Genomic DNA, 25,407 nt, shown 5'->3' with positions numbered 1-25,407 from the left:
GCTTAAAAGTAGATAAATCTCCAGGCCTGGATGAAATGTATCCCAGGCTATTGAGTGAGGCAAGGGAGGAGATAGCAGGGGCGCCGGCAATAATTTTCAATACCTCTCTGACCACAGGAGAGGTGCTAGAGGACTGGAGGACAGCCAGTGTGGTACCATTATTCAAGAAGGGAGGAAGGGATAAACCAGGGAACTACAGGCCAACTAGTCTAACCTCAGTGGTGGGGAAACTATTGGAAACAATTCTAAGGGACAGGATTAATCTACACTTAGAGAGGCAGGGATTAATCAAGGACAGTCAGCATGGTTTGGTTAAGGGGAGGTCATGCCTGACCAATTTGATTGCATTTTTCAAAGAGGTGACCAGGTGTGTAGATGAGGGCAATGCATTTGATGTAGTCTACTTGGGCTTCAGCAAGGCTTTTGATAAGGTCCCGCATGGGAGACAGATAACGAAGGTAAGAGGCCATCGGATCCAAGGCAATTTAGCAAATTGGATCCAGAATTGGCTGAGTGGCAGGAAGCAGAGGGTGATGGTCAAGGGGTGTTTTTGTGCCTGCATGCCTGTGTCCAGTGGGATTTCACAGGGATCGGTGTTGTGTCCCTTGCTGTTTGCGGTATATATAAATGATTTAGACTTGAATGTAGGAGGGTTGATCAGTAAGTTCACGGATGACACAAAAATTGGTGGAGTGGTAAATAGTGAGGAGGATAGCTTTGATTACAGGAGGTTATAGGCAGGACAAACAAGGCATGGGAAGACACAATGAATGGTAAGACCCTGGGAAGCACTGAGGATCAGAGGGACCTTGATGTGCATGTCCACCGGTCCCTTAAGGTAGCGCGAAGATAGATAAGGTGGTTAAGAAGGCATATGGGATACTTGCCTTTATTAGCCAAGGCATAGAATATAAGAGCAGGGAGGTTATGCTGGAACTGTGTAAAACACTGGTTAGGCCACAGCTAGAGTATTGCGTGCAGTTCTGGAATCCGCATTATAGGAAGGATGTGATTGAAATAGAGAGAATGCAGAGGAGATTTACCAGGATGTTGCCTGGGCTAGAGCGTTTTAGTTATGAGGAGAGATTGGGTAGACTGGGGTTATTTTCCTTGAAGCAGATGAGACTGAAGGGGAACATGATTGAGGTGTATAAAATTATGAAGGGCATAGATAGGGTAGACTGGAAGGAACTTTTCCCCTTGGTGGAGGGATCAATAACCAGGGGGCATAGATTTAAGGTAAGGGGCAGGTGGTTTAGAGGGGATGTAAGGATGAATTTTTTCACCCAGAGGGTGGTGGGAATTTGGAACTCACTGCCTGACAGGGTGGTAGAGGCAGAAACCCTCATAACATTTAAGAAGTATTTGGATGTGCACTTGCGATGCCATGGCACACAAGGCTATGGGCCTAGTGCTGGAAAATGGGATGTGACCGGTGCAGACTCGATGGGCCGAAGGGCCTTTTTCTGTGCTGTAGACCTCTATGACTCTATGATTTTCCGTGCCCGCCAGTGTCAGGCATGTTTATTGGCATGAACGGACAGTATGGTACGATCGGTTTCACGATGGCGTGAAATCAGTTTGTGATCATCCGCTCAGCCCACCGCATTCCCTGCCATCGGACATTGGGAACCATACTGTAATATATCATTATTAGGCCAGCCCACTGGAATTGTCCCCATCCTCCCCACCGTCCCAGCTGGATCGTCCGCCTACGTCAGTGGGAAAATAGGCCGACGTGTTTCACAACAGCACGTAAGCGACATTGTGGAAGAATAAAATACATTTACAGGACAACTAAGGGTTAAACAGTTAAAACCATAGTGGAATACTACAGCATAGTTCACTCTTTTGTTCTGGCAGGCACACCTGCAGCTGCCAGCTAATTGAGCAGGAAAGGAGAAAAGGAGTATTATAAACAAGCTTCCTAGAATCCTTGAGACAAGGCTAGGATGTCTACCCCCAACACAAAGAGACAGGATCAGGCAATGGTCATCACCTGGTCATCTGTTCTCTAAGAGTGTACACCCCCTAGCACTAAAGATAAGGTCAAGCATGGTTATCTATTCTCTGTCTCACTTTTTATTACTAGATGGGCTTCCCCCAATATCCTGTATAGTCATAAATTAGAATAGACTAATAGTCTGTTGCATGCCAAAGACAATGATTCTCAATGTAATTGATTATTGAAAGTTAGACAGTCTTATCACCTTCAAGCTCTTTGATATGTACGACTTCTACTATAAATATGTGTGTACTCTAATGCCTCCTCAGAGTGTCAGCTAGCTACCTTGTATGCTACTGGGCTCTCCGTGATATCACGATTAATAAAGGTTTCCGAGACAAACCTCCTGGGTCTGAGTGTTCACGCCGATTTCCGCGACTGACATACACCTCACTTGGGACGTCAAGGTTTATTTGCCTACCTTGCTTCGTTCAGCACTCGCAGTCATCTGTCAGGCTTCACAGACAGCACCACATCACTTTTAGGGGCACTCACAGCAGGTCTCTACCTACCAGATCAGCCAGATATGGGTGGCTTTTCAATGGCTGCAGGGCTAGGGCTTGCTTGGGGAAGAGAGAGAAGTGGCCTCAGGCAAGGGAAGAGACTGCAGGATGAGGGCTGCACTGAGGAAGGAGGATAACCAGGGTGTGTGAGGGTGCACATGTTGATCTGTACAAGTGGTCTCAAGACGGTGAGGGCTGAGGAGGCAGTGGAGATGAGGCCAAAGGGACATGTGAGGGTATGTGTGTGAAAATGGGTGGTGATGTCCCTTGAGCTGGCAGTGAGTGAGATGCCAGTGAATGTGTGATGGGCTTGAGTGTGTGAGTTTAGAGATGAGATGGTTGCGATACCCAGGGTGCATGGATGAGATCATTCATCCTCTATCTGCATTGGATTGTCAACCTCTTTTGTGCCACATTGGCATTGACCACCACTGCCACTGCCTCCCAAGCCTGGTTGGTCATGTCACTGCCCAGCCTGTGGCTAGAGCAAGGGTAGAGGACACTGCGGCAGGTATCCACGGCATCCAAAAGGCGTTCCAGTGATGCATCACTAAACCTGGGGGCTGCAGTCTTTTTGTCTTTCGTGGAATTTTCCCTGCAGTAGCTGTGGGCTCACAGCGCTGAGATGTGTGCACGCGTCTGGACTTTAAATATGGCGGCCGGCGTCCTGAAGTGGCAAGGTGATGATGTGCGGGTGAATGAGAGCCCATCTGCCATCAAAACAGCATGTTTCCCGGGAATGCAAACTAACGCGGCGGGTTTGGGACGATCCGGCATGAAAAACCGCCATTGGGGCCGGCGAGTAAAACATCATTTTACCCACCCGCTGCCGCACTTATGAGACAATTCTGGGACAATATTTCGTGTGGGTGAGAATGGGAAGTGTTGTTCCTTGGCTTGGGAAGCCAAGGAAATAATGCAAGTAGTAAAGGACACCCTGGTTGCAGAGACTCTTGCACTAGTAGAGGTGGTTGACATAGCATTCTTCTTATCTAAAATGTCAGGGGAAATACAACAAGGGGAAATGACAAAGAAAATGTCCCAATAGGATGTTATGTTGACAATCGATCCCTTTGGGATAACATATATTCCACAAATAGTGTGAGTGAAAAACAATTACGAATTGATATTGCAAGTCTAAAACAAATGGTGGAGATAAAGGAAATCTCAAAGCTCCAGTGAGTTGACACAAGCCATCAGTTATCAGGTTGTTCCACCAAAAAGAACACTTGTCATGAAAAATTATTGGGGGTATTAGAAGAGGGACGACTAAGAATGTGAGTTTGAAAATGTGTGACCTATTCCTCTGCCTTCATTTACTTTTTTGTCTGAAAAGGAAATGCACTTGTTATTTTTTCCTTTAAAAAGGGAATCTGTTAATGTTGGAATTGTGTTGCAATAGCATACATGCTTTAAGTTGTTAACCAAGAGCAGCTGTCCCAATTGGGGAGTATTAGGCCTTCATTACAAGACTATAAAAAGGTGTTCACACTGGGTGTTGGGAGGAATTGGAAGGTCTGTGGGTAGAATCATCTGCTCCTGTTGGTGGTGGGTGTGATGACGGGCGTGAGCAGATAATATGGTGGGAAGGCCAAAAATTGGTTTCATGAGTCCCAATGGGGGGATGGTGTCTGGGGGGGGAGATATCCAGGTGAATGAGCGAGGGGTCCCAGGCCAGCAAAGAACGGTACCCAGGGTAATTATTCCAGTGACTTTGCATTCATCACCCTAAGTTTTACATTTTTTTTGTATACTTTCAATATCAAAGTTTAACTTTAAAATACACATCACAAAGCAAAAAGGACTGTTGGGAACTTCTAACTGAACATTTGGCAGAGATCACATTTCAAATTTTTAGTTCAATTTTTTCTCCATACAATTATTATGAGATCGAGGTGCACTTAGGAACTGTTTTAAATCACAATTAATTTTTGAAGGTTTACAAAGGAAGGTTACAGGTTACAGGCATTGAATATGTGTACTGAGGCCATGTAGGTTCATTTTTGAATTTACAATCTAATATAAAGTGAACCAGTTGAATTATCCCTGGCCTATTAGCCAGGATCAATTTTGAGAATAGCAGATGTCGTTTATAAACTCACACCAGAAAGAAGCAGGAGAGGTGGCGTGTTTTATTGACAGGTCTACCAGTGAATCCTTCCAAAGTGGAAGGAGAGGGAGCAGAATGCTAGCTCAAGAACCCCCTTCCTCAGGGCAACTTTTGTCCTGTCTGCCCAGGGACCTGTACCTCCAGGATTGGCCTGCTGAGTCACCTGAGGACACACAAATGCCTGACAGGCATCACCTTTGTTTTGAGAAACCAAAGGCCATGACTGGTTAAACACTACATGAAGGAAGTGAGAGTCTCAGTCCTTAACTTGGCTGGAAAATAAAAAAACAATGACACATAAGTAGTCAGTTAGGCCTCATTGCAGCTTCAGAGCTGCAAAGTTAACCAAACTGGTACTCGGGATAGTGTGGTATATTTTCATCAGTTTTCTAGTTCTTGAGAAGAGTTAGGTACTAGAATCAAAGTGAGATTTGATCCCAATTCTTTCAATAAAGGAAGCCATCTGACGTTTGTCTCCCTGGAAAGGAGAAGGACAAACACACTTCCAGGAGATGGTTGGTCAATAACCAAGCCACAACCCCACCTCCACCACCACTGTCCCCCATCCCTACCATTAGCACCAATACTGTCCCAGTCTGAGATACAGATGTGGCAACTCTTTCATCTCTAGAAGCAGACCACAGCTGAAATGATCAACAGGCAGAACTAGTTGTGGCAGTCAAAGGGAATGATATTTTCACATTATCCACATCTTCCAATTATAAATTGGTCATTTGGCAACTACAAGCCAGCCTTCCATTGCAGAATCTGGCAGGAGAGCAAGTTTATGAAAGGGCTGTAGAAACTAGCAATACATGTTGCAGCTGTACATCAACAGTATCAGTGCCAGACTGGGCATTTTACTTGAAGATTGATTAAAAAGGATTAAAATTAACTAATGCTGCTGGGAAATAGCACATTAAATATGCTTGAGTCACAAAGAGCAAGCAAGACAAATCTGCTACTGCATACCACATGAAGGCATCATTCGTGCATTTTATTTTCTATATCACAAAGGAATCGAATTTCCTAATAAATAAGTAATCTGCAATCCTTCAGCCATGTTCATGCCTAAACATATATCCTTAGAACCAAGCTATTGATTCCATTGCTGGCGCATCAAAACAGCTTTCCACTCATTACTTTATATTGCTGAACATATTCCACTTCCCGTTTCTGGCATCATCTCAAAGGCAATTAGGGAGGGGCAACAAATGCTGGGCTTGCCAGCAACTCTCACATCCTATGGCCAAATTCAAAAAACATCTAGGGGAGGATTTTCCCCTCGTCAGGGCAGACGCGGTGGGCTGGCCCAGGAGCAGCCGCGTTCCAGTCCACTGCCCGCGATTGGGCCCCGACCGCGATTTCATGCTGGCTGGCCAATTAGTGACCAGCCAGCGTGAAACACGTGCTGGGAACCTCAGCACTGCAGGGATGGGGGTGGGAGGAGCGTGAGCACTGAAGCTTGCCCATGTGCAGGGGTGCGCTCACTGAAAGCTCCCTGAAAGCACAGAGCTGCCTCAGGGAGCTGAAGATTTTTAAAATGAAAAATAAAGATTCGAAAAATAAGGAAAACATTTCCCCACATGTGACTCTGTCACACGATCAAGGACTTGTGAAAAATGAGTGTAAAAAATGTTTATTGTTTTCTCAGACCCTGTTGGAAATCTCATCCCGCCCATAGTTGAGGCTTCGCAAAAGATGCAAAGGCCGCCTGGCCTAATCACTCGCCTGCAAACTGTAATGTTGGACGAGCAGTGAAAAATTCAATTTAATAAATTGATTATTGGGCTTAATCGCCCCCTTAATTGTGGGCGGGCGTGCTGCCGACTCGCACGCCCGCCGACTGAAATATCATGTGAGTGAGCGATGACGTTGGCATGCTCGCCTGATGTCATCGTGTGGGATTTCACGCTCTTGTCTATCAGGCGCACACCAGCACACTGAGCTGAAAATCCTGCCCCTACAATTCTGTTCACCATTTACCATTCTAAGAACAGTTTTATCTTGTCCAGAGTATTGGTAAGTTATACAGGCCTTCTACGGCATAGGATGGGGAAATATGAGGCCATTTATATTGGATCCAAGAAAGACAAATAGTTTTTTTTCAAATGGCAATGGCCAGGAGCTGTGGAGGAATTAGAGGTTTAGGTAGCCATGTACATACATCATTAAATAGGTCCAAAAAAATCAAAAATGCAAATGGAATTTTGGCCTATGTCTCAAAAGGATTTGAATTCAAAGTGAGGAAGTGATCCTTTAGTTGTACCGAGTCTTGGGCATATCCCATTCAGAGTAAATCAGGATAAATATGTTGGCCTTTGAAGGGATGCAGCGCAGGTTCAACAAAGGATTAAGTTATGAGGACCGGTTGCATAAACTTGCCTTGTATTCCCTTGGGATTAGAAAGCCAAGAGATGATCTACATTTAGGGGGTAGTTTTATGAGGTCTGCAAGACCAGGAAATGTGGCAAGCCAGGTGACTTAATTAGGTGGGAGGTAAATTTTGCTTTCCTGATGGCGGGTTCAAATTTAGATATTAAGTCAGTTTGTGGTGGGGTCGGCTTCACACCTTCCTGTGATGGGTTTCTACTTTTAATACATTTGCATGCACAAATTTTCATCATTTTATATTTAATTCCTACCTTGCAGGTTCAATCAGTGCCACACGGAAATCTCATGCCATTGGTTCATGTTTATTTAAAGGCAGCATGCACCAGTTGAGTTTTGTGCAACTGTGTCTGAGGTGAGCAGTTGTCTTTGTTGAACTCTGCTGCAGAAGGAAGGGCAATAGTAGAATGAATATTTGGTTCCAGAATCAGGATGAGCAAAGGCAGGTTGGTGGCTTGGGGGGTGGTGGGGAATGGGGTTTGGGGGAAGTCTGTTCAGTGTCATGTTCTATTGCCTTGGATGACTGTCGGGGGCATCCTCTAGGAGTATTGGGCCTTGAGGGCTCCAACCTACTGGGGGTCTCCTGCACTGGTGCAGGGGCATCCACCTTGGTCTTACCTGGTGGAGGTAATGGGGTTAATGTTGAAGGGGATGAGGAAGGTGCCAGGGCAGCTGGCATGCTCACTTCCTCCATCTGGATCTGCAATGACACCTGCCTGTCTCCCTGAGGGGAACGGCCACCTGGAGGGTGATCAAGGTGCCTCATCCCACCCTCGCCTAGCTAATGCTGCATTACCCCCATGACTACAGCAATGGAATGTAGGTCTGAATACACATGGGTTGACCTGACTCTCCACAGCGATCGCCACCCTCTCCATGGATGAAGCAATGCACTCACATGCCTGAGACATGGCAGAACACATGGCTTGCATGGGCTCCAACATCGCCTGTGCAATGCTGAGCACGACCTCTGGCATCTCTGACATATGTTCCCCTAACTTTTGGTGCATGTCCAGCAGGCTTCTAGTGACCGCAATCAGAGGCCTGTCGTCAGTGTGGGGCTTAGCAGGGCCCTGATCCCCAACAATCCTCCACGTGTCAGGGACCCAGCTGTCACAGTGTCCCTCAGCTGCTGGGACGTGTCTGTACTGTGCTCATCAGATTGTGACCCAGATTGTACGCATAACCCCTCCATGGACCATGTGGTTGTAACTAGGCTTGTGAAATTTGCTGATGAGGCAGATGATGGTGCATCAACTGGGACACTGGCTTCATCATTTCCAGAGGTGGAGTCTTCTGAGTCCTGCCTTGGCTGCGGTCTGGTCCTGGTCTGTTGATGACCTGTGGTGGAGAACAAACAGAACCCACATTAAACATCGTCACAGTATGAGCGCATCACATGCTCTCATCTGTTTCCTATGTGCCTATATGTCACCACCAGGGTGGCTGTCTCATCATCCTTGTGCCCGGCCATTCCAGCCCTACCATCTGCAATGACCCGACCTCCCTCCTCTCCTCTGGGCTGGATACTCTCCTTCTCTGCTTAGGTTAGAAACCTTAGGTCTGCCACTCTGCCCCCTGTCTTAGCTCATTCACAGTAATTATGTTTCTCTTTGTCTGGCATGACAAAGTGCAGAATTAGTGACATATCAAGTGATGCCTAATGTCCTTGCATCCCGAGCACACACTGGCCTGCCAAATGTTGCATTCAAGCACACAAAAAAACAAATTACCACATTCTTTGGCTTCAATTGCCATGTGGCGCTTGAACTGATCATTCATTCATCCACCTGGCATAGATGCCCACTTGCAAATGTAAATTATTGATGACCCCAACCCTAGTTAGGAGGGCAATTACCCTGGCAGATTGGAGCAGGCCATTGACCCATTTCCTGAACCAGATCAAGGTTCTTGTGTGGACACCAAGGTTGCTCACCCCCTCTGCCGCCTCTATCCAGGTCATCTTGGTCAAGTGTGAGGGCCGTCTGATGCCATCTGGAGGAAAGGGCACCTCCCATATTTCACTGGTGGCCTTGGGGAGAACCTACAGGGTGGCATCGCTGAACCATGGGGCTGGTTTCTCTCTGTTATCAGGTATTGGAGGGGTGGTGAACAATGCAAAATAACGATAAGGGAAGTAGTGGTGGTGTATGAAATGGTTAGGTGGGGGTGAGGTTAACTGACATCCCTTTGGAGAGGACATTATTCCAAATGGACTCCTAATAGACATAGGACTACCTCCCCCACCTCCCCCCACTGCCCCCCACCACCACCACAGGGTTCTCCCACCCATGGGACTTCTCACCCAGAACACCTAGGGGCAAAGATTTGGCAGATGCAGAATAACATGAGAAAATGTGAACTTGTTCACTTTGAAGGGAAGATTAGAAAAGCAACATATTACTTAAATTGAGAGAGATTGCAGAACTCAATGGTATTGAGGGATTTGGGTCTCTTGGTACATGAACCACAAAAGGTTGGTATGCAGGTATAACGAGTGATTAGGAAGACAAATGGAATGTTGGCATCTATTGCAAGGAAACCGAGTATAAAAATAGGGATGTTTTATTACAGTTGTACAGGGTGTTGATGAGACTAAATCTGGAGCACTGTGTACAGTTTTTGTCTCCTTACTTAAGAAATGATACAATTGCATTAGAAGCAGTTCAGAGAAGGTTCACTTGACAAATTCCTGGGATGAAGGTGTTATATTATGAGGAAAGGTTGGACAGGTTGAGCCTGGAACCATTGGAGTTTAGAAGAAAGAGAGGTGTTCTTATTGAAACATATAAGATTCTGCAGGGACTTGACAGGATGGATGTTGGGGGCGGTATTTCCATTTGTGGGACAGAACTAGCAATCACAGGTTAAAAATTAGAGGTCTCCCATTTCAGATGGAAATGAGAAGAATTTTTTTTCTCTCAGAGGGTCATTAATCTGTGGAATTCTCTCCCCCAGCAAGTAGTGGATGCAGAGCCATCAAATATTTTTAAAGCTGAGTTGGATAAATTTTGATCCTCAATAGAGTCAAAGGTTATGGGGAGCAGACAGGAAAGTAGAGTTAAGGCCACAATCAAATCAGCCATGATCTTATGGAATGGCGTGCTCCTAATTCAAGCACAGAATTTTCAGGTCGGCGGGTGGGCGCGATAAGCAGGTACTAGAGTAGTCAGGGGTGGGACGGTCCCATGGGATGGGAGAGTCCTGTGGAGGGGGTAGTCCTGTGGTTGGCGGGATGTCCAGTGCGTTGGGTAGTCAGGGTGGTGGGGGAGTCCTTTGGGGGATGGGTAGTCAGTTGGGCAGTCCATGGGGGGAGGTGGAGTCCTGTTGGGGTGGGGGGGTGGTTTAGTCAGTGGGTGGGGAATCCCCTGAGGGGGTGTAGTCAGGAGGTTGAGGAGTACCGTGGGGGGCGGGTAGTGGGGGGTAAGGGGATTCCCATTGGAGGGGTGGATAGTTAGTTGTATGGGGGTAGTCCTGTGGGGGTTTGGAGCGCATATATACAATAGTTACCCAGAAGCCACAAGCGGTTATAATTCTTCTAACTTTTTCTGGATAACTATTGATAAAAGAAAGTCAAAACCATCCAAAGTTTGGGATTTAAATCGCATTTTTGGGTGTCTCCCAGTGCAGCGCAATTGCCCATCAGAAGTTTGCACTTCCCGGGCAATTTCTGTACAAACCTTACCAGGAGACATCCGGGGCGGGGGTTCCCCAATGCATCTTTGGGGTACCCCGCAGTTGCACGGCCCTGTAGCTCGGAATTTATGGCATTAAGGTCTGTAGTCAATAACGATCATGTTGCAGCGGCTCCCTATTTGTGTAGGAAGTTCTCTTATACCATATGTGATGCATTATTAACTGACAATGGGTCACACCAAGAAAAGCATTGCCCGCCGTGTGATCGCACGTGTCTCCCATGCCCGTCGCCAGCCCTTCAGATTTAATAGTAATCACATGGGAGCCGACAAAAAGTAAGTGAGCAGAAGTACCGGCCACTTCTGGTTCCACCATCGGGAAGAGCGTGGCACAGATAAAATGCCGGCCTTTCTGTTCAAAACTTTAAAGGGATTTAACAGAATGGATGTAGGTAAGCTATTTTATCTAGTGAGGGAAATACAAAAAAAAGGACAGAATCTTAAAATTAGAATTAGGAGTGAAAACAGGAAACACTTTTTTCACATAAAGGATAGTGGAACTCAGGAGCACATGATCCCTAAGAGTTTGTGAGTGCCGGGCCCATTCAAATTATCAGGAATGGAATTCTTTGATTTTTGTTCATTTAAGGATGTCAAGCGATATGAAACAAAGGCAGGCAAATGCAGTTGAGGTACAGATCCATGATCCAATTGAATGTTAGGACAGGTTCAAGGGACTGAATGTTGTACTCCTCTTTTTATATTGAGCAATTTATGATTCTGCCTTGACAGGAAGTCATAGACATGAATACTGGCAGAATTTCAGTGTTAATGAATGTGGGATTAAGGGAACAGTGACAAGGGTTTCCAGAACTGTAGGTCCTGGTGGACCTCATTTCAGTGTTGAGACCTATTGAGCTGAACTGTGTAATTAAATTCTCATTGCGCAGCCTCATGCTGCCTCTCATCCTTGTGTTTCAACCTTGCTCTTGACTGGATGGTCCTCATCAGATGAGTCCTCAAATTCATGCTGTCTCCTTCATCTGAAAACCTCTCCAGTCAGTGATATTGTAAAGGATGCAGCACGTCACATTGAAAACTCTGTCCGATGCATATGACAGTGAGTCCCCAAATCTATCAAAGTCAACTAACCTTTAGAATCCTAAAGTGAGCTTTATAATCCTGCTTGTGATGACATGACAATGATTATATTTGATCTGCCCAGGCATCATGGGGTTTTGGTCAAGCAAGTTAGGAGGGGCAAGCCGCTGTCCCTAAGCAGTCACCTCTCGCATTCCAGTCATGGTGGAAAAGTGGGGAGATTTGTGCACCACAAGGTGAATGAATTGTGTGTGCCTGTGAAAGGCTTGCATGATTCTATTGGTGTGAACTGATACAAGTTGGACATTGATCAAATGGAATCCCTTGCAGTTTACAGTGTTCCTGCTGAACCTCTGGAGGTAATAAACCTAGGTTTGGTTGGATTAATGACCTCCTTAGCAGCCTGGAAGGATCAAAACACAAAATAGTGGTTTGTTCTGATCTGTGTTAGGTAGGAACATGAGCTGACTCTTGCCCCAGTGTTGCCTGGCTTCTACTAGCTGTTTCCCTTGACCGTATGATCAAGACTGGTCATATTTTGGGACATTTTATGATTTTTTTTTCTGTGGAGAAAATATATATGATACTTGGTTTGTTATCTTCAGCTTCTCAAAGCACTGGAGAAGTACCATTAGCGGTCCTTCACAAGATCCTCCAAATCTGGTGGTGACAAAGGCAGGTCAACAACAGCATCCTCTCCCAAGCCAACACGCCCAGCATCAACAAACAAATCACTCAAAACCAGGCTCCGTTGGGTGGGACACGCCAATTTTATGCCTTCCACCTGACTCCCAAAGTGGCCGTTCCGCTCAGAACTTAGTCACAGCAGGAGACCGCCAGAAGGACAGCGGAAATGCTGTTGACTCATGGGACTTCCTGGCTTGTGCCCAACCAAAATGGAGAAGGTTAATTCAGGAAGGCACCAAATGCACCTAGAGACTTTGACGGGAGCATGCAGAGGCAAAGCTGAGGCATCAGAGAGAGTGCACAAACCTCCAAACACCTCACCTACCCAACTCTTCAAGCACCACCTGTCCCGCATGTGGCAGAGTCTGTAGATCACGTATTGGACTCATCAGCCAGCTCAGAAGCCATCGAACCAGAGTAGAAGCAAATCATTCTCAATCCCAAGGGGCTGCCTAAGACGGAATAGGAAGATTCAAAGTTTCAACATCATTCAAAGCAGAAACGATGTTTTGTAAAAATAAATAATAACTTTGTACTCTATTCCCTTATTTATAAAACTCAAAATGATTTTGGTCTTTTTAGTTGGCTTTATCCACCTACCCTCGTACTTTTAGGGAATTATAGCCTGGTTTTTGCAGTTGTGATGATCATGAAACTGTTAGCATTTTCTGTCATTATTCTGTGAAACGAACAGTAACTTCAGATAACAGCATGTGCAGTTAATCACAGAAATATGGAAGCTGCTGTCAGGAGTACCCTGCTGCTCCAGAGGCCACCCTGTCGCAGTCTTACGACATGCTAGTTAGCACAGAAATTAGGGACTTAACAAGAACTTCAACATTTATGCATTGTTCTCAGTGTAAAAACAATTGAAAACATTGTGCCTTGTTGAGTGAGGTGAAACTGAGTGCTTAACAGGCTACTAATTCATAATTATATATAGGCTTCTTTATAATATTTCAGCTTCTACCTTAATCCCATGTGCATCCCCCAATCTTTATTTTGGTCTCTGTAAAGTTGTTAAAAAGTGAATGATAATCTGAGATTTTTTTTATTTCCTGGTTTGCCATCCCTGAGAATTCTTCATTCTGATTGGCTACTCAGCTTGTTTGATGTCTCCACTATTCCTGAGTGCCAGAGATTCCCTATAGTTGATGCCAGAATGTAATTGATGTTGTTGCAAGTAACTAGTTTACAAATCATATGTTTTAGAATATAATTTATGTTAATTAATTGGGTTAAATGTAAAATAAGTTGGAACACTTAGTTAAGAAACTGATATGCATCCAAGGTATGTGTAAATCAAACAAGCCTGAGTTAATTGGAGTTAAAAGCTAACCTGTGTTTATCTTACAAGGTCAGGGTTGGAAATGAAAAAAAAACTTAAACAGTGGGTGACCATCTCTAGGCTTAGTGAAACCAGGTAGCCGGGAGAGGGGCACTTATATCCATCAGGGAGATAAATTGTTAATATGGGTTACAGAATCAAAGAGTAATTAGTTTGCATTTCGGTTTGGGACATCCCAATGCATGCCATGTTGCCATGGAAATGGGCTGTGGGGGTCAGAAGGTTATTTTGTTTAATTTTCTGGATTTTTCTCACAGAAAGCAGTTTCAGGCTTGGCCTTGTATAGGCTTCAGTTCACTGAGTTGGAGAAGCCAAGGGAAATGAATGTTAGTCAGGCCTGTACATAAGCAGAGAAAAGACTAATACTATTTTGTTTTGTTTATCGCGTGAGTATGATCTAGGGCTTGAGTTCAATTTGGAATTTGTGAGGGAGAAAGAAGCTGGAAGATTTTCTTACTTCGAAGCCAGTAGAAGAAATCTACAGTTGTCCTCATGGAGCTTTTTGGTAGAAAGCAGTCAGCAGTTTTAGCTTGGAGGGCTATGAGAGGACAGTTGGGTATCTGCCAGCAGCCAGGGCAAGGAACTGAGCAGAGCCATGAGGTCTTTAAGCAAAAGTTAGAGGGTCGCTTAAGCTAATGGAAGGGTCCCCATAAATCTTGCATCTTGGAGGAAGCTGAAATACTGAGAAGAATTAAAGTAACTTTCTGAGGACTGTGGCTTACATTTGGGTTGGTCTCAGTAGAAATAAATGAATCTTCAAGATTCCTGAAACTCCTGGAAGGGAGTGGATGGGGGAGAAGAGTAGAACTGAGTTTGTAGCATAAGGTTTTGTTTAATTTTTCTTAAATAACAATTTTTTTCTTTAAAAAAAAGCTGAAATCTTATAGCGTACCTCTGTCAGTTAATTAGTGGGTATTTGGATTCCACTTTTAATGTTAACAGTCTCTAACAGGATTGGAACAATGTTGTAAGGAGGAAAACAATGCCACAGGGCTTACTAGATTTTTGTGGCAGCTATCTGTGAGGTTAGCAGCAAGCACTTTCTCATCACTGTTGACCGCAAAATCTGGGTCTATCTATTTTAACCTCCAGAGTTCCATGTCCATACACTTTCTTCAGGGTCTTCCCATTGAATGCATACTGTCACTACCTGTTTTTTCTCCTAACATGCATAAACACACACGTGCACATATTAAAATTCAACTGCAACCATTCTGTCTATTTTATTAACCTGTTAACATTTTCCAGAGACTGTATTTCCTGCTTGTCAATGTCTCCTATTTCTGTGTTGTCAGCAAATTAAGATAATGGTCCATATACAGGAGCAAAAGTGAGCCAAGTTCTGACCCCTTGAATAAACAACTTAACTTTCACAAATCCAAGCCCCTTTACCCCAACTTGGATACTCAGGAAAGCAGAATACTGAAGATGCATGAAATCTGAACTAGAAACAGAAAATGCTGGAAAAACTCAGCAGATTAAAGCAGCATCTGTGAAGAGAAATGGAGAGACTCTGGGTTGAATTTTGTCAGTAGAGCGCCATTCTCGATGATGGAACTGGAATTGTGCACCAGTTCTGCTCTCCTGCTTTTTCCTGTTTCCCACACAATTACAATTAAAATTTAAAGTGCTGGCAGCATGCTTGGGAAATATATGCAATTCCGCAGCAGGGGATACTTTTCAGCTGACAATGCTGAAGCTACCAACAGGGTATAAAAGAGCCTCCTGGACAAACAGGAAGGCTCTGCATCACGACCAAAACATCCCTGCCTAACTCCATTGTCATTAACAGAAGATTATTGAGAGCATAAAGCTGGCCTAGGTGTTTTTCCAAATTTAAATTTCACTTGTAAATAGTTCACATTACATTGGTTTCACTTTATTTATCTGTGCATCATCGTTATTTGTTGAGACCAGCTTAGTCAGAGAGCTAAATGAACTGGCAGACTTCAGGGTTGGCATGCCATCATGGATTCAGGGAAGTTAGAGACATTTCCTTATTGTGGAAGAAACAATATTTTGATTTTTTTTTCTTTTGTTCACTTTTTATTAAATATTCGTGTTAGTGCCCAGTGTTGTACTCGCCACTCTGTGGGACATGACTGAACTTGCAGGCTCACCTGCCCTTCCCTTCTATGCATTGTAAAGGATATTGTTCGAGATCCTCTCAGTGGGAATAATTGAAATGTTGTAGGTGAATTCATAGCCCTATAAAGAACAACACCCTGAGATGGACCCACATTTGGACAGGAATGACACCACCCTTCGGGCCCCTCATTTTCTTACATTTACTAACTGTCCCCACCATTCCCCCCACCACATCCAGTACACCAGGCACTTCCCACTTCACTCCTCCATGCCTCCGACTCCACCCTGTGTTGTTCCTTGGATCTCTCTTCCACTCCTTCATGTCCGTGACTCCATTCCACCCCCCACTGCCCATCCCCTAACAATGACTGATCCTTGCCAGTGCCGGACCTCCATGCAAGCTATGATTCTCCTGCTGCCCTCCCTTGTTTTGTAGAGTTCAGCAAGGGAAGCCTTTGACCTCAGACACAACTGCACAAAGCCGTGCCAGCTTTGAATGAACGTGTACCGGGTGTGACGAGATTGTTGTGAGCCACCGACTTTATCTTGAAAGTAGAACTTTATTTTTTTAAAAATTGATGCTAATAGGTATTCATGGCATACAAATGCATTACAACCTGCAATCAAACAGCATGAGGCGCGACACACCACAAATGCACTGCTGACTTTATCTCTGCAACTCAACTTGCTGCTGGCCATACTCTTGCTGTAATTATCTTTTGTCTTTTCATATACTGACAAAAGCCAAGGTAATTTCCTTTTATATTATCTTGTAGCCTTGTTTCATTTTCCCTTTCACCCTTGCTAATCTCCCACTTCACCTCCCCACTACATTTTTTATATTCCTGATGATTTTTTTTCAGTCTTAAATGTTAATGGTGGCGTAGTGGCAGTTTCACTGGACTAGTAACTCAGAGGCCACTGCTAACCCACATCGGTTCAAATCCCACCATGGCAGCTGCTGAAATTTAAATTCAATTAATAAATCTAGAATATAATGCTAGTCTCAGAAATGGTGACCATGGCAACTATCATTAATGCTGTAAAAACCCATCTGGTTCACAAACACCCTTTAGAGAATGAAATCTGCTGTCCTTACCTGGTCTGGCCTACATGTGACTCCAGAGTGGTTGACTCTGAAATGGCCTAGGAAGCCACTCTGTTCAAGGGAAATTAGGGATGGGAAAGAAATGCTGGCATGGTCAGTGATGCCCAAATCCTATGAAAGAATAAAGAAAAAGAATACTCACCTTAAGATTGAGCTACTTATCCAAAGGAAATTACACTTTAATGCACCCCTTTCTGCTTTGATTTGGCACTGTATCAATCTCATACTCGAATATTTCTCACTGCTGATTTATCAGCCTGTTTGATAACTTTTCAACCTAGTTATTTTGGTCCACAGGACCTATCTTACACACCTTTGCCATTTTTTTTCCCAGTTGAGCACTCTTATCTTCAACTCTTCATTCTCCTTTTCCAATAAATCTATGTTGAGGTTGCTATTTCATAACTATTCTCCTACAGTCAGTTATTTGCTCCATTTCATTTCTCAGAACTAAATCAAGCAATGATTCTTTTATTGATGACGAGAGACATACTGATTCACGAAGCAGTCAGGAGTGTTTCCCATTTTGACTATATGCTATCTTTATTTAATTCAGTCTTTGGATATATAAAATCGCTCAATATTATTGCCCCATTGCAGTTGTGTCCAAAACATTAGTCATGAGTAACTAATTGGTAATCCAGATATGGCTAATTACATTTTTGAAAGAAGAGTAATAGACACTGTCATTGGAGCTATGAATACTCATTCACACAGAATGGGCTGCATTTTACACAGGTGGGGTGAGGATTACTGTCACACCACTCACCCAAGCCCCACTCCCCCATAACAGAAGGAAAGCCAGCCAGAAACAAACACAACCAAAGCAAGCCTGCCCTGCATCCGTAAAGTGCTTCGGGAAGGCTAAATGAGTTGAGCGTGGGACTTCCACCCCCCACCCACACCCACCCCCCCTCCCCCTGAGTGGGAGGAGGCCCCGTGCTTAGGAGCTGACAACTGATCTTATTGGCTGGCAGCTCCAGCAGTCCCAGCAGCGCCAGAGCTCATTAATGGTGCCTGCTGGGACTGCAGGAAGGAGCACGAAGAAGAATGTGGCTGCCGGCTGCCCCATAAAGAGAAGCCTCAGGGTTTCAGGATGGGGAGGGGTCCTTGAGCCCAGGGAGGATGCAGAGGGGGATGGTGGGCTGGGATTTGGAAGGCAGCTGGCACAGAAGGAAGGGGATGACATCTTGGTGGGGGGTGGGTGGGGCGGCGGTGGGGGGTGCGGTGGTGGTAGCCCTGATGCATAGATGTTTTTCCTGCTCCTTCCTTCCTTCCACTTTTCATGTACACCATAAAACAATGAACTGTCAACTCCCGCCCACCTGCCCATGCCAGCTGCATTATGGCATGGGCACCATATTGTCCACGTCAATAGGCATGCTAACAAGTGTGTTTGTTTTGTGTCTTTGTTAGTAAAATGCTAATAAAAGCTAAGTGCATTTTTTATTATTGTGATTTAATGAATGCTGATCGAATTTGTTAAATGCCTTTACTTGTATTGTTTGAGTTTATGTTATACATTTCTATTAAAATTAGTTTACGTGGCTTAAGTGATGTTGCTATTTCGGTGTTAAGTACAGTAACTACAATGCTCTTTCTTTTTAAAAAGCCTGTGACTAACCTTCTATTGGACAACACACCCTATTCCTCTTATATATCCCTCTGAACTATCTGAAGATCTTCACACATAATATACACTGAGTACTGCAGCATTCCCATTTCCTAACCCTATTCATCCAGATCTGGTCTTAATGCCAGACCCTATGCCATTTTTATGCTCCAGCACTATAATGGAATCCTTCATGTCTGTTGTCATCTGTCTCCTATTACTCCTATCCATATTCATCCTAAAAAAGGTTATAACCAGAAATATTAAGTTACTAGGCCTCCCTGATTATTTTACATTAAAAGTGATAGAAAGTTGCTTGAGAAGATATATTTCATTTAGAATTTTTCTTGGGGTGATATTATTAACTTTTGCACCAGTGATATAATCACTGGGGCTACTGGACAACAATTCAATTTAAAATGTTATCAGGGTGAATTTAATTGTTTCACTACATTAAGAATTTTATATACAATAGTCGGCATGCAAAGTCTCTAATTAGCAGTTGTGAAACAGAGAATATGGCGTAAAATTGGTTATAGCAAATCTCTTCTGTTGTCACAAAGCAGAGAGCAACACATTACAGTGTTTAGGCAGCAATTTGCAGTTCCAAACAGATCATATATTACCCAAATGGATAGTAGATGGAGTAAAACACGTTGCTCCCGTCTCATTCCCTTTCTTCTGCTGTCTTTCATTGTATTGATAGTATAATTAGATAAGCAGTTAAGCTCCAAACAGCATTGCATCACTCACTCAGGCGACATACTTTATCAGTTGTCTTCTATGTTTGCACCTTTCATTAGAAATCGTCTCTCCTTTCTACCCTTTTTCCTTGGCCATATGACCCAATACAGGTTATCAAACTAATATAGGTAATAAGACAAATATTAGTGAAAGTTCTTTACTATTTGCAAGCAAATGAATCCATGTTAATCTTACAATGGAAATAAAGGACAACTGAGGGACAATGGTGTGAATTTCACACTAAGTCGGTGGTCCCGGAAGCGGACGTGAAATACGCTTCCACCTGCGATCGGCCCCTGAACATAATTTCATCCTGGCTGACCAATAAAGGGCCAGCCTGTGTGAAACGCGCGCTGAGAAAGCCTCAGCACTGCCAAGGGGGGCGGGAAGAGGGCAGGCGCTGACAAAAGTGAAGGCGCGGGTGGGTGCTTCTAGCGAGCTCTCTGAAGGCAGGCAGTTGCTGCGGAGCTGCCTCAGGGAGCTGCAAACCTGGACAGATTAAATGGCAAGAAAAAAGTACACCAAACTGTGTACCTGACAGCAGAACTCAAAAGTCATCAGTCCCCAGATATCATTTTTTATTATATTTAACCTCGGGCATTTCATCCCACCCTTGGTTGAGGTTTCTTTTAAAACGGGCTGCCTGCCTGCTGTTTTGCCTGTGTGACGAGCAAGAAATCGCACAGGCAATGTAAAATCGTGGATAATAGGGTTTTTAATGGCCTTAATTGGCCCTTTATTTGTTGGCGGGTGCGGCTCTGTCGCCGACCGAAATATTGCTCTCATGCATGATGACATCGTGGTGCTCACCCGACGTCATTTCACACAATTTCACATGTTTTTGCCCGATCAATGTAAAATTCTGGCCCATATCTTGTTTTGTAACATTTAGGAACTTTTGTCAGTTAAAATATATCTGGTTCCACAAAAGGTTCGTGGTACAAAACTTCAATATTTGACAATCCATTTTTCATCTGATTTAAAAGTATATTTTAAAACATATTGTTATGGTCAGGTAAAATAGTTCCCTTCTTTTTCCATTCAGTTGACCATAACAGGTGTTTTTTAAAAGAATTCGCTCACCAATTCAGTGCGTGTTTAACTGTTTAAGTGCTGTTTCTGTAAACGGCACACAAAGACAGGTTTTCTTGTAAGCTTTTTTTTAAGAGAATAGCATTTATTGTACTTAACACCTGATCCAGTCCTTCTGATGGGCTCCCTCCAGATGGCTTTGGAACTTGTAGAGAACAACCGTGCAAATGTTCAGCCATCCTAGGAAATGCTGTTTAAGTCATTTTTAAAAATGCTGCTGTTCAGTCTTTGTACTTATCTGGTGGTTTCAGCCTAATGAATGAAGTCATTTTCGATATAAAACAGAAGTTTTATAACAGCATAAACATAATAAATTTGTACAGTAGGATTGCAGCACATTAACCAAAATGCTTGTTCACCTGGAAGTCCTGGGTTAAAATTTTAGCTCTAGCTGAGATTCATCCACAAGCTTTCCTTAGGTGGTATTACTGATCGCATGTGTAGAGTCACCTCTGCAAGCCCACATGATTGCAAAAGAGGGAAAATCAGCAGGTGATATTTATAGATTTATCTGTTCACTAACTGCCTATCCAATTTCTCAATCAGATTTCAGGTTGTACTTTTCAAATACTCTCTTTACCTTATAGTAATTGCTGGATTTCCTCCAATCAAACCCAAGGAAGACGCAAAAAAAAATGACTTCGGTCCCCATCAAAAACTTCAATAAGAGCAAAATACTGCAGATGCTGGAAATCTCCTTAGCCCCCACCTATAGGTGGCCTTCTATCCAGCTTTGCCTGCTCCACCTCCCTTAAACAATATAAATTTAATCACATTTCTACTTCTCTTTAGCTCTGTAGAAGAGTTATACAGGCTTTAAATGTTTACTTTGTTTCTCTCTCCACGGATGTTGTCAGATCTGTTGAACTTTACCAGCATTTTCTGTTTTTTTTCAAAAACTTCAAACCTGTTTGATCCTTCTCTCCAGCACACTTCAAGCAGGATTTTTATTTGATTGAGAGGGCAGGACTAGGGGCACATAGTTAGGTGCTTAAGCTTGCCCTTTGGTTTAGCATGCCAGTTTCCTGACACAAATCTGCATGCATCAAATTTAAAACAATGCAGAGGGAGACAGAAGAGGCAAGCCACTCAAACTGTTTAAATGGTCAGGTAAGCCTCTTAATGGGCTTATTGTCAGCTTGTTAAGGTCCAGTTTTAATTTTCCTTTTCAGGCGTGGGATCCACACGGGATCCAATCACAACAGGGAATGGGAGGCGGTGACACAGTGGAGAGCGTGCTAGAATGGCAGGACAGCAGCAGGAGGTATCATTGAAGAGGAAAGGCTCAGAGAAAGCCCTCACTCACCAGACACCAGTTGGGCTCAGTAAGGGAAATTATCTTTCATATCTCTGCACTCATGACAAGGGGATTTTGGGGTTCTGGTTTTGGGGGGGGCGGCAGAGGATACTGGGTGGGTCCTTCTGCTTAAAGGTAGCAGGGACACATGGCTTTGGGGGTTAGGAAGACTCCCCGATCCAATGGAAAGGAAGGACATAAGAGGAAATGGGCTCATGCTACTCCGAGCTTGGAAGGATCAGCAAGGAGGAGCAACATTTACAGGAGCTGAGGCAGACCCTGGGAAACAGGGGCACAGAATTGAGGAAAGAGGGGCAGGAAGACAACAGAGACAACACCCTCAGCAAAGGGTCCACTGCTAAAGGAGAAACTGCATAGATGAGATGGAGCCTCAGCACTGCAGAACACTGTGGTTGTCCAGGCAGATGGTTGGTGACCTGAATGCCCTCATTGAGGGCCATCCAAGTGTTAGCAGAAACTGTTGCCATGGTCTACCTAAGAGTCACAGTGGCCTTGCACTTTCCTGCAACTGGCTCCTTCTAAGGAACAGGCATTGGTGGTATTTCACAGGCAGCAGCACATCATTGCATCACAGAGGTAATGAATACCCTGATCGAGAGGGCAGGGGAGTACATTGAATTCAAGGTGGATGACAGCAGTCAAGCTCAAAGTGCAGTGGGATTTGTTTCCCTCACTAGGTGCTCTCAGGTGCAGAAGATCTTTTATTGCACCCATGTGGCCATAGAAGCACCAGCTGACCAGTCATGGAGATTCCTCAACAGGATAAGATTCCACTCTCCAAATGTTCAGCTGGTATGCAAACACAAAAAGTGCTTTATGCACGTGTGCACGCTTTCATTATCCCTTTATCTTCTGAGATTCACAAGTGCCGCAGGTCTTCATGAAGCCATTGGAGATTGAAAGATGGCTGTTAGTGGATAAGGCTTATCTCGAGAACAGATGGTTGATAACTCTAGCACGTCACACAGACATGGAGACTGAGGGACACTGCACCCAATGACATCTGAACACAATGGTCATCATTCAGCAGGCTCTCAGCCTCCTGATGAAGAGGCTCAATTACTTTGACCAATCAAGTGGCATCTTCCAGTATACTCCTTCAAGAATCTCACACATTGTGGTGTTCTGCTCCGCACTCCAGGACATGGCTCACCAGGCAGGTTTGGACTTTGAAGAGAAAGAAGCATTGGAATGACACAGCTCCTCAGAAGAAGAAAAGAGAGGAGGAGGAAGATGAAGACAAGAAGTAGGCTGAAAGAGAACTGAAGAGTGGTCTCCAAGCTTTGCAGGGATGTCGTCCTGGTGTGCTCAAGAGGTGGAATGCTCAGCAGGATGGCAGAGATGCTAGCGCCAGTCTGATGCAGAGACTTGTGCAGGACTCAGTCCGCAGAACATTTGGAGAGGACATTATCTTTATATTACCTGACTTTCAATGCCGTTGGGCCAAATAGGCATAGGCGATAAACTTTGTCTTGCCAGTTTGCCCACATCCTAATAATTTTCATATATAATAATTCAACTTCATTATGCCAAACACAAATTCACCATTGGTTTTCATCAATTTGCTTGTTTTTGCTAAAATCATTTCATTTGTACCTCTGTGATCACACAAAGCTTGTAATACTAAAACAAGTCGCAACTTCCCTTAGGATAGAAAAATAACATTGTAATAAAAACTTGTCAGGTAGTTGACTCCATCATGGAAGAGTGTATTTGATTAGTGTGTATAGTTGTGGCTTTTCTCCACTGGGCTCACCACATTTAAAATAAAGTTCACACAACCAGTGATCACCATAACATATCTTTCACTAAATCCTGGGTGATCAAGATGTGACAAGGCAATATTTTAATTTCCTATCATACTCAATACAACCTGAAAACCCATTAAAAAGGTACTTTTTAAGTTTAACTTTTGCCAGTTTTTCATGTCACCAATTGCTACACTGAAAAACTATAAATTTCCTACTATGCAATTTTCAAATCATTTTAGTTTGCCTTATCTAAGTGCCTATGAAAAATACATCATAATGTTTAAATATAATGAATGCAGCATTCTAATAATAATCAGATAAAAAGCTGGCAACTCAAATATTAACAGTAATTTATGAGGTCCGTTCTCATTTTCCATTAAAATATCCTTTGTTCACATCCCTTTGTAAGATAGCTGTCTACCATTTTCCCAGTTTCCAAATAAACAGCATGAACTTTAGTGCATTTAATAACCTAATATTCAAGGCAAAAGTATTGCCAATGCTTCTGTTCATAAAAATAGAACACTATGAGATTGGGTTTCTCTTTATATAAAGAAAAGATTTATTTACAAGCTACCCAGATTCCTCTGAAAGACCTGTTCAAAGGATGGCATGACAGAGTCAGGCACCATAGATAGATAGGAGTACACCAAGGGGTCCTAAAATCCAGCTTTACTGCTGTACATGGCTGTGTTCCAGGCTATCTAATGCATTTACTAACCCAGTCATTGGAGCAGCCTGAAAATTACATTATTTTTCAGTTTATGCCCCTGTGTCAATGCCTTAAATCACATAATCTGGGATGCAGGGTGAAGCCAGCAGTTATACCACAATTTCTATCTGGTTCAGATTGTGAAGTTTAGAACCTATTATGTTAGAGCAGCAGGACACACACTGCCTGTCAGTATAGAGCTCTTTACTTGAGCATCCGAAGCCTAATTTTATATCATACTGAAATTATATTCCACGGTGCCAAAATCAAATGGTGTGAGATTTTTTTTTCAAATCGAGCCAACACTGCTCAGTTTTAGTTCATTTTGCAGTCAGATTGGAATCTGACTCCAGGCTTATGTTACCACTTTCATGTGATGCAGTGGAAGCCAGTTTGTGTGAAAATAGTAATATAACAGCTCCTAAATTTTAATTATTATGACAACACAAACACTTTGAGAAGTCACACCCATCTGCAATTCACCTCTTCTCAGTTCTCAAGGTGGTTTGTTTTTTTTTCTTTTTCAGTTGATGAGAAGTTTTTGTACTGATAGAGAGGAGATATGCCTTAATATGGTGATAGACCATGGGCACATGGATACATCATGGAAGGAAAAAATCTGACCCTAACAGATATGTTACTAATCATTATTTCTAGTACTTTCCAGAAACAGTGCTGGTTTCAGCCACTTAACCTTAAAATAACATCAGAGAATCACAGAATTGTTATGACACAGAAGGAGGCCATTTGGCCCATCGTGTCTGCACTGGCTCCCTGAATGAGCAACTCACCTAGTAGCACTCCCTGCCTTCTCCCTGTAACCCTGCACAGTCTTCCTTTTCTGATAACAGTCTTATTCCCTTTTGAATGCTTCAATTGAACCTGCCTCCACCACACTGTCAGGCAGTGTATCCAAACTCTAACCACTCACTTTGTGAATAAGTTTCTCCTCATATCACCCTTGCTTCTTTTACTAATATAAATCTGCGCCCTCGCATTCTCAATCATTTCATGAATGGGAACAGTTTCTCACTATCTACTCAGTCCAGACCCTTTATGATTTTGAATACCTCTATCAAATCTCCTCTCAACCTTCTTTTCTTTAAAGAAAACATATGTAATCCACTTTGAATATGGCTTTGAGTTAATAATTTATTTCAAACAATTGAAGACATTTTATTTAACCATACTATTAAGATAGA

The sequence above is a fragment of the Cetorhinus maximus genome, chromosome 7, assembly GCF_964194155.1.
Source record: "Cetorhinus maximus chromosome 7, sCetMax3.hap1.1, whole genome shotgun sequence".
Taxonomy (NCBI): Eukaryota; Metazoa; Chordata; class Chondrichthyes; order Lamniformes; family Cetorhinidae; genus Cetorhinus; species Cetorhinus maximus.
This window is presented reverse-complemented; position numbering follows the sequence as displayed.